Genomic DNA, 10,232 nt, shown 5'->3' on the forward strand with positions numbered 1-10,232 from the left:
CTAAGTTACTTCCTGAACACTGGCCCAGCCCTGCCCCTGCTCAGAACAGGCCTACGCTATAACTCTTCAGGTCACGTTTAGGAGCTTTGACAATTTAAAAAATGTTAAAAAGTTCATATTGTAGATACTGAAGAATCCCTACAAAACCCAATCTATGTGAAAGCTGGATGCTCTGTTAGAGAACATGGGCAGTTTGTATTCACAAAAAATGCATTGTACTCTGAGGTCAGAGGTCAGATGTCAGGGGTCAGGTACAGTGTGTTCTGTGGGAGAACGGTTTCTGTGTAAAGCTCTGGAGCTGCAGTACCTGGAGCAGCCACTAGTCAATCTTACAGAGGGGGAGGGGCTTGTCCAGTTTGTATTACAGATCCATAGTCTGAACTTTCAGATTAAAGTGGACATAGAGTTGAGACTTCAGACCAACTGGTGCACTCAGCTACTTCAGCGTCTGTGTCAGAGCTGTTTGATGGGAGTAGCTGTTCTTTCTTCTTCAGTCTGGCCACTACAGTCAGGGAGATCCTGTGTCAGGGCTGTTTGATGGTTCCTTCTTCAGCCAGGGCATCAGGGGCAGATCCTGTGTCAGGGCTGTTTGATGTTCCTTCAGCTTGGGCATCAGGGCAGACCTGGTTGGTTCTGAGTGGACACCACACAGGTACTCCATGACTCTGGAGACACAACATCAAAGTTTTAACCAAAAATACAATAATATGTAATTATTATTAATTTCAAATAATGCTTCAGGCAGTATTTGAATCATTGTGAGATCCCTCTCACCTCGTATTCCTCTTTTTTCTAATTCTGTTCTGATTGTTTTGTCTGCATTTTCATAGACCTGATTCCATTTTCCTTGTTTGGTCTGATTTTCTAACTCCGTAATCAGCATCTCTTTGCAGATTTGTTCAGCATCTCCAACACCAGACCTCTGTCCAGGCCACTCCTTACTTCTTCAAGTTCCACATCCTTTGTATAACAGCAGTTACGGACAAAAGACACCAGACATCCAAGAATCGCCCAGCCCAGGAGAATTCCCATAGCAATAAGCTGAGAGAGAAAAAAAGAGCTTTAAGAATACACTTCATGTCATGTGTCTTCAGCAGCTCTGGTGAGATTTGAACAACAGATTTAATAAAGAAAACAACAGTGAGTGAACGAGCTCAAAATGAGTTTGGCCACTTGGAGTGAAGCTTTCTAAACTTCACTTTCTTTTCCAACACTGAGAGCAGAGCTCATCAGGGACGACCCCACACTGATCTGAGTAATGATGAGAGTTTCCAAAAAACAAGTTGTTGCTGTGGATAAATTTACCTTTTTAAAAACAAGGTAAAACAAAAGCACAGCAGCTCAAAGTTAGCAGAACCAACAAACGAGACACACCAGTGCCATCTTGGAACCATTCTATGTTGCCACGTTGGCACTTATAGTCTGTATTGACTTTGTCTATTTACTGATGAGTACCACCCAGAGCCACAGCCACAGTAACACAAATAAAACCAGTAAGACCTGAGCTTAACATCTGCAGTCTCACTCTGACCCATGGTATTAATGTCTATGAGATTTTTCCCATTATCAGAAATCTTTTGGTGCAGACAGAAAAAAATTAGCAGTGGACACCCGCTTCAGATCAGATCTGCATCTGTTTAAAAGTCAAACTGTGGATATTATTGATCAGTGCTGTAGTGTAACTCATCTCCAGAAGACAGATAAAACAAGTAAAGTGAAAGTAAAGTGAAAATAATATTCACCCTGGACCAGCCTTTTAAATCAATGACCACAGATTTTTCCTCTGAAGTCAAGTCTTCAGGTTTCTTGCAGGCGATTTCTCTTTGTTTCTTGGAGCCGTCGTTCCAACAGCAGACATACCAGTCTCCATCAAACAGCACCGAGAGCACCCAGATCAAGACTCACACACACAGCTCTGAAAGACCGTGCCAGGGCTTTTGGGAGGCTCACCTGGCGGCTGGCATACATTTGCTAGTTTGCATTCACACATTATTACATTTACGAGAAATCCAGTAAAAGACCTTGTAGAAGGCTCTTTGTGTGGCTTTGTCAAACCAGATTAGTAGAAAAAAAGTAATGAGCTGAGGCATCGTCATGTAGACAATACAGGCTGTCTTATTGCTCTGAGGATAACAAGCACATTCAAAATCTCTGCTAAAAATCGCATAGCAGCAAAAGGTTAAAATCAGAGCTGTGTAAAATCCCAAGTTCATAAAAAAGTTTTTCAGAACGTCACTTAAACCTCCCAGTATGTTTGCCATGTTGAGCTCATAAGACCTGAGCTGACCTGGTCACAGGAGTTTAAGGTGATGGGCGGAGCTCAAAGGTTTGTGCCAACCCCAGCTGGCACAAACCAGACTGTTCTGTACAAGATGTTACCTGCACATTATCACCGGCCCGTGTCCACGCAGGCTGACACATGTTCCACACAGGACGAGGGGGTAAAAGGAGCCACTCACAGAGCTGACACTTAACACCAGAGAATGTGTCCAAAACAAACAACACTAACGGACTGAAAATGTCCCCAGGTGCGATTGAAAATATTCAGTTCAGGTAAAAGACTTTAAAACATCCTGAAGCACACTGCGACTCTGAACTCAGATCATCACCATTACAACATTTGTTCATGAGCCTCAGAGTCACGTCCTGCAGCTTCAGACAAATCCTAGTGTTTGATTCTTCGACAAACTTTATCAAAGGAAATGACTTGGACACAGCAGCTCACACGTCACAGTAAATATAATAACAACGGGAAACATAGAAATGCCACTAACACATTCAAAATAAGTAGCAAAAATAACAAGAGGCTGGTGTCAGATCAGGCATAATTATGTAAATGTACAAGTAAAATAAAATTAGAAATCATCACTGACTGTGGAAACTTCACAGTTCGAGCAAAGTGGATTCTGTGCTTCTCCACTTTTCCTCCAGACTCTGAGACCTTGAATTCCATAAAATGCAAAATGTACTTCCATCTGAAAAGAGACTTTGGACACTGAGCATTAGTCCAGTTGTTTATTTCCACAGCTCAGGTCAGACACTTCCACACACTTTCATATGAATATTCTTGGATGCAGCACTCTGTGAAACACCAGCTTCTTCAGCACTGACGTTTTGTATCTTTCTTGTCTGGACATGTGTCCATCAGGAGCCTTCCCCATGACTGTGTTGCCCACTGACTCAGACTGAGACCATTTAAAGGCCCAGGAAAACTCTGCAGGTCTTTTCAGTTCATTACCTGATTCAGGTCTGACATGTTGACTTTCCAGTGTTGAACTTTTTCACAATATTCAAATTTTCTGAGACACAGATTTTTTTTTGCATTGTCTGTATAATACAAGGGTTAGACTTTCTGAAGTGAGAGACAAAAAATATTTTTATTTTGATAATTTATTCATGTTTTGAGATGGAACAGTAAATGTCGGGGGCAGGGTTATGGATGCTGCGTTTCAGACGACATCACAGATCTACACGTCACATTTTTATAGCAGAATATTAATGAAAGTCGACGAGGAGGCGGCTCAAATGTAATTGTTAAAATCCTGAATAATGTGACAATTCACTGAGTTCTTGAGATTAAACAATAATAGAAAAAAACAGGACCAACATGTGTGCATTTACTGTTTGGACATGACGTGGTGAAGTACAGTGTGATCAACACTGCCCCCATCTGGGAGAACGACATCATCACATTCTAGAGTCTGAAAAATGCTGAAACGTCAAGAGGAAAACTGCAAAGATCAAATAATGATCGACAGGACACAGGGACAGGTGTTCCATAAGGGCGAGGTGTACAGTTGTAGGGAGTATTATCTGTTCCATAAGGGCGAGGTGTACAGTTGTAGGGAGTATTATCTGTTCCATAAGGGCGAGGTGTACAGTTGTAGGGAGTATTATCTGTTCCATAAGGGCGAGGTGTACAGTTGTAGGGAGTATTATCTGTTCCATAAGGGCGAGGTGTACAGTTGTAGGGAGTATTATCTGTTCCATAAGGGCGAGGTGTACAGTTGTAGGGAGTATTATCTGTTCCATAAGGGCGAGGTGTACAGTTGTAGGGAGTATTATCTGTTCCATAAGGGCGAGGGTACAGATGTAGGGAGTATTATCTGTTCCATGAGGGCGAGGTGTACAGTTGTAGGGAGTATTATCTGTTCCATGAGGGCGAGGTGTACAGTTGTAGGGAGTATTATCTGTTCCATGAGGGCGAGGTGTACAGTTGTAGGGAGTATTATCTGTTTCCATAAGGGCGAGTGTACAGTTGTAGGGAGTATTATCTGTTCCATAAGGGCGAGGTGTACAGTTGTAGGGAGTATTATCTGTTCCATAAGGGCGAGGTGTACAGTTGTAGGGAGTATTATCTGTTCCATAAGGACGAGGTGTACAGTTGTAGGGAGTATTATCTGTTCCATAAGGGCGAGGTGTACAGTTGTAGGGAGTATTATCTGTTCCATAAGGGCGAGGTGTACAGTTGTAGGGAGTATTATCTGTTCCATAAGGACGAGGTGTACAGTTGTAGGGAGTATTATCTGTTCCATAAGGACGAGCAGAGGGGTTTAAATGCTGTGGAGGAGTTGAATAAAATGAGAATGGGACATAAACATGGATATGACAGTTTAAAAATGTAGAGAACTCAGGTTGTGTGCAACCAATAAAAAGAAACAACATCAAATCAAATTATAATTTATTATTCAAACAATCATAATAAAAACAGGGTTAGTCTTTGAATGAATGGTTAAAAAATGTTCAAATCAGTAGATCAGGACAGTGACAAAACTGAAAGATTTAAACCAGGTGACGTCCATTTCCTTTGTGTCCACTTTGACCCAAGCACCACCACGTTCCCGTTCTGTTGAGCTGAGCAACCTGACGAGAACCTGACGAGAACCTGACGAGAACCTGACGAGAACCTGAGGAGAACCTGAGGAGAACCTGACGAGAACCTGACGAGAACCTGACGAGAACCTGACGAGAACCTGACGAGAACCTGACGAGAACCTGACGAGAACCTGACGAGAACCTGACGAGAACCTGACGAGAACCCTACAGCCTGATCTCTGCCTGAGCACACAGACATACACCAACTCATGATGAAAGCCACAGCCTCTGTTAGAGCACCACTACATGTACAAAGTAATCACACACTAGTCTTTAGTTCAGTCCTGGTTCAGTCCTGGTTCAGTCCTGGTTTGGTCCAGACCCTCCACAGAGTGGCTGTTCTTCTTCTGCTTGGTCGTCTCGTTCATCAGATTCTGTGTAAAAATAAAATAAGTGTTAAGTATTATGAATTTCAGATCATGTTTCAGTATTTGAGTCACTGTGAGATCCTTCTTACCTTCTATTCCTATTTTTTTAATTCCTCTTTGATTGTCTTGTTTGCATTTTCATAGATCTTTCTCCATTTTCCATCGTCAATCTGATTTTGTAGCTTCTCAATCAGCATGTTCCTTGCAGATTTGTTTAGAGTCTCCAGCACCAGACTTCTGTCCAGGCCACTCCTTACTTCTTCAAGTTCCACACCTTCTGTACAGCAGCAGTTATAGACCAAAGACACCAGAGCTCCAAGTGCCGCCCAGCCCAGGAGAATTCTCAGGGCAACAACCTGAGAGAGAAAAGAACAAGTGTGTTAAGAAAACAGCTCATGTCGTGTGTCTTCAGCAGCTCTGGAGACATTTTAACAACAGATTTAATAAAGAAAACAACAGTGAGTTAAAAACTGGAGCAACAATCACAGCATCTGTGACACTTGAACCATCTGATCATGACCCTGTGCAGCCACACTCTCGATGAGCTCTGATTTTGAGTGAATAATGAAAGACGACTCAGTCGCGCTCTCTCACACTGTCATTTTCATGGGACAAATAGGAGCTCAAGCCAGAAAAAAATCTATGGAAAAAAATATATTAAGAAATGTTAAAAAATGGAAACACAGCATGAAAAAATAGAATGTCAGGACATTGTGACATGGAGTGTGGTGGACTAACTAAACATAATGCTAAGTTAAATAAACTAAAGAAACTATTATCTATTCCATAAGGCGAGGTGTACAGTTGTAGGGAGTATTATCTGTTCCATAAGGGCGAGGTGTACAGTTGTAGGGAGTATTATCTGTTCCATGAGGGCGAGGTGTACAGTTGTAGGGAGTATTATCTGTTCCATGAGGGCGAGGTGTACAGTTGTAGGGAGTATTATCTGTTCCATGAGGGCGAGGTGTACAGTTGTAGGGAGTATTATCTGTTCCATAAGGACGAGGTGTACAGTTGTAGGGAGTATTATCTGTTCCATAAGGGCGAGGTGTACAGTTGTAGGGAGTATTATCTGTTCCATAAGGCGAGGTGTACAGTTGTAGGGAGTATTATCTTTCCATAAGGGCGAGGTGTACAGTTGTAGGAAGTATTATCTGTTCCATGAGGGCGAGGTGTACAGTTGTAGGGAGTATTATCTGTTCCATAAGTGCGAGGTTGTACAGTTGTAGGGAGTATTATCTGTTCCATAAGGGCGAGGTGTACAGATGTAGGGAGTATTATCTGTTACATGAGGGCGAGGTGTAGATGTAGGGAGTATTATCTATTCCATAAGGGCGAGGTGTATAGTTGTAGGGGAGTATTATCTGTTCCATAAGGGCGAGGTGTACAGTTGTAGGGAGTATTATCTGTTCCATAAGGGCGAGGTGTACAGTTGTAGGGAGTATTATCTGTTCCATAAGGGCGAGGTGTACAGTTGTAGGGAGTATTATCTGTTCCATAAGGGCGAGGTGTACAGTTGTAGGGAGTATTATCTGTTCCATGAGGGTGAGGTGTAGATGTAGGGAGTATTATCTGTTCCATGAGGGCGAGGTGTAGATGTAGGGAGTATTATCTATTCCATAAGGGCGAGGTGTATAGATGTAGGGAGTATTATCTGTTCCATAAGGGCGAGGTGTACAGTTGTAGGGAGTATTATCTGTTCCATGAGGGCGAGGTGTACAGTTGTAGGGAGTATTATCTGTTCCATAAGGGCGAGGTGTACAGTTGTAGGGAGTATTATCTGTTCCATGAGGGCGAGGTGTAGATGTAGGGAGTATTATTTGTTCCATAAGGGCGAGGTGTACAGTTGTAGGGAGTATTATCTGTTCCATAATGGCGAGGTGTACAGTTGTAGGGAGTATTATCTGTTCCATAAGGGCGAGGTGTACAGTTGTAGGGAGTATTATCTGTTCCATAAGGGCGAGGTGTACAGTTGTAGGGAGTATTATCTGTTCCATAAGGGCGAGCAGAGGGGTTTAAATGCTGTGGAGGAGTTGAATAAAATGAATATATGAAGAATATATTAAGAAATGTTAAAAAACGGAAACACAGCATGAAAAATAGAATGTCAGGACATTGTGACATGGAGTGTGGTGGACTAACTAAACATAATGCTAAGTTAAATAAACTAAAGAAACTAAACCAACAGTGCCACTGGGAATAGCCCAGAAAATAAATAAAATAAAAAAGCCTTAAAGAAACAGGTTTGTTCAGTGACAAAGAGGCAGCTCCAGTTAAAGAAGTTCACACTGATTCACTTTTAAAAGAGTTGATTTATGTTCATATGTTCAGTTGTTTGGTGCTTCACTCACTTTGTTGCACAGTTAACACTTCAGTTTAATTAATTATTGTTCAGTACATTCTAATGTTTCAAACTAAATAGTTCCACTTCATATTCATGTTCAACAGTTTTAAAGAACATGGCAAAAGCAAAAGACAAGAACAAAAGACAGCAACTCCTCAAAACAAACCAGTGATGTCGAACCCCACGCCCCTGGACACATGTAGAACCATTTCCACACCAACAGAACCACCAAGCATCAGGAACACAGAGGACTTCAGTGAGGACACACAACCTCATAACCTGAGAACAGTAAACGCACACACCGGTGTACAGTGGCGTGCACAGAGATTTTGGGGGGCAGGTGCTCAGTGAAACATAAGGACACGTTGTGCTGCCTTATTATAGATTAAGGTAATAACTGCAAGTTTTCTAACACAGAAATAACTTATGGTTGGTACAAAATTAGAGCTGTTATAGCTTAATGCCTGATTTAGTACCACCAAACCAGTTTGTGTAATTAAAAACAAAATGTGAACAGCTTTTAAGTTGTAGGGAGTATTATCTGTTCCATAAGGACGAGGTGTACAGTTGTAGGGAGCATTATCTGTTCCATAAGGACGAGGTGTACAGTTGTAGGGAGTATTATCTGTTCCATGAGGGCGAGGTGTACAGTTGTAGGGAGTATTATCTGTTCCATGAGGGCGAGGTGTACAGTTGTAGGGAGTATTATCTGTTCCATAAGGGCGAGGTGTACAGTTGTTAGGGAGTATTATCTGTTCCATAAGGGCGAGGTGTACAGTTGTAGGGAGTATTATCTGTTCCATAAGGGCGAGGTGTACAGTTGTAGGGAGTATTATCTGTTCCATAAGGGCGAGGTGTACAGATGTAGGGAGTATTATCTGTTCCATATGGGCGAGGTGTACAGTTGTAGGGAGTATTATCTGTTCCATAATGGCGAGGTGCACAGATGTAGGGAGTATTATCTGTTCCATAATGGCGAGGTGCGCAGTTGTAGGGAGTATTATCTGTTTCCATAAGGGCGAGGTGTACAGTTGTAGGGAGTATTATCTGTTCCATAAGGGCGAGGTGTGCAGTTGTAGGGAGTATTATCTGTTCCATAAGGGCGAGGTGCACAGATGTAGGGAGTATTATCTGTTCCATAATGGCGAGGTGCGCAGTTGTAGGGAGTATTATCTGTTCCATAATGGCGAGGTGTGCAGATGTAGGGAGTATTATCTGTTCCATAATGGCGAGGTGCGCAGTTGTAGGGAGTATTATCTGTTCCATAAGGGCGAGGTGTACAGTTGTAGGGAGTATTATCTGTTCCATAATGGCGAGGTGTGCAGTTGTAGGGAGTATTATCTGTTCCATAAGGGCGAGTGTGCATTGTAGGGAGTATTATCTGTAAGGTGCACAGATGTAGGATATTATCTGTTCCATAATGGCGAGGTGCGCAGTGTAGGGAGTATTATCTGTTCCATAAGGGCGAGGTGTACAGATGTAGGGAGTATTATCTGTTCCATAATGGCGAGGTGCGCAGTTGTAGGGAGTATTATCTGTTCCATAAGGGCGAGGTGTACAGTTGTAGGGAGTATTATGTTCCATAATGGCGAGGTGCGCAGTTGTAGGGAGTATTATCTGTTCCATAAGGGCGAGGTGTACAGATGTAGGGAGTATTATCTGTTCCATAAGGCGAGGTGTGCAGTTGTAGGGAGTATTATCTGTTCCATAAGGGCGAGGTGTACAGTTGTAGGGAGTATTATCTGTTCCTTTAACTTCTTAGGTTCTTTTTAAAGACAATGCAGTAAAGTGTATTTACCTTGTTGACATGTTTCGGCTGCTAGCTGCAAGCCATCTTCAGAACTGTCACCGGTGTTGGTGGTGACGTGTCATATATCAGCTGTTGTTACTTCCTGTAGGCGTGGTCAGCCTGATGGACCTGGCAGGTCGCTCAGACTGACCACGCCTCCTGTCGCCCGTGTTTCTCTGGAGGAGGGTGTCCCAGGGTGTGTGAAAGGAGGAACGCTCCGTCATCACGGTTAATGCTGTCCATGCCTCGCTTTCTGATTTTCAATGGCCTCCTTGATCCAGCGTTTGAACTTGTTGTTTTCCGATCACTGACCTGAGCCCCGTCCCGATCCATAATGTGGTTGTTTCCTTTACAGTGTCTGATATGGCGGATTTTAGGTTTTCCTGTTCTGCTTTGTCTTTTTGTTGTTCTGGTGAGTCTCCCTGACGTTTCCTTTTCGCATTCCTTTTTGGTGTTTCTTTTTTCGATGTGAATTGCCCGGCCTGTTTCCCCTATGTATGATTTATTGCATGATTTGCATTGGATTTCGTAGATGGCATTGCATTTTTGTTCTTGGGGATTTGTCCTTGGGATGTACGAGTAGTTGGCGGAGTTTTGTGTATGGTTTTACTACAGTGCTTATGTTGTGTTTTTTCATGGCTCTGGATGGGTTCGGTTATTCCTCTGATGTATGGTAGTGTGACTATGTTCTTGTGGTCCTGCTGCCCTGTGTTGCATTGTTGTGTTTTTTTCCGGGGTTTGTTGGTTTTATTGATAACTTGTTGTCTGCCTTTGTTTATGGCCCAGCTGGGGTACTGACATTGTTGAGTGCTTGTATGATGTGTCTCTCCTCTTCCTCCCTGTCGGTCTGTGATGA

The sequence above is a fragment of the Boleophthalmus pectinirostris genome, unplaced genomic scaffold (assembly GCF_026225935.1).
Source record: "Boleophthalmus pectinirostris isolate CB_2022bp ecotype Guang Dong unplaced genomic scaffold, ASM2622593v1 HiC_scaffold_14, whole genome shotgun sequence".
Taxonomy (NCBI): domain Eukaryota; kingdom Metazoa; phylum Chordata; class Actinopteri; order Gobiiformes; family Gobiidae; genus Boleophthalmus; species Boleophthalmus pectinirostris.